Here is a 669-nt window from a genome sequence, read left to right as displayed (position 1 = left end):
CCGTATTTCTACATTTTCCTTTACTTTACTTGTTTACTTGTTTTGGGTTTGAATGCAACCCTCCACTGAAGTCGAGTGAACTACTCCTCGGGCGGGTCCATATCAATCATGTAACGAGACATTTTCATCATAACTTATACAATTCTTTGATTGTAGCATCTTCCAAATCATATGATCTTGTGAAAAGTAATGTCTTTAGTTTCTTCTTAAATTCAATTGCTCCCTTTAGGTCCTTCATTCGGGCTGGCAGTTTATTATAATGTCTAGGCGCACAGTAGCTAAAAGCCCTCTCACCAAATTGTTCTTGGTTCAGATAGCCTATGTTTGTCACTCATGTGTCTTATGTTAACATTTGTTTCTAGTTCTAGTTTGTTCAGGCATTCTTTTAGATATTTTGGTTCATTTTGGTCCACGTTGTATTGCTATATTGCATGCTTAATTTTTCCTAAAGTATACAAGCTGAAATGGGTAAGAGAAGAAACATCTAGGCGTTGAAGTTATTTACAACTTTAAAATATTCATGTTAAAATAAATGTTCATGATAATCATTTATTCAATTTCACATCGAACATTGGTGGAATGTCAATTTATTTTACCATGGGCACACACACTCATATATATATATATATATATATATATATATATATATATATATATATATATAATATA

This window comes from Palaemon carinicauda, chromosome 4 (assembly GCF_036898095.1).
Source record: "Palaemon carinicauda isolate YSFRI2023 chromosome 4, ASM3689809v2, whole genome shotgun sequence".
In the NCBI taxonomy this organism is placed as follows: domain Eukaryota; kingdom Metazoa; phylum Arthropoda; class Malacostraca; order Decapoda; family Palaemonidae; genus Palaemon; species Palaemon carinicauda.
This window is presented reverse-complemented; position numbering follows the sequence as displayed.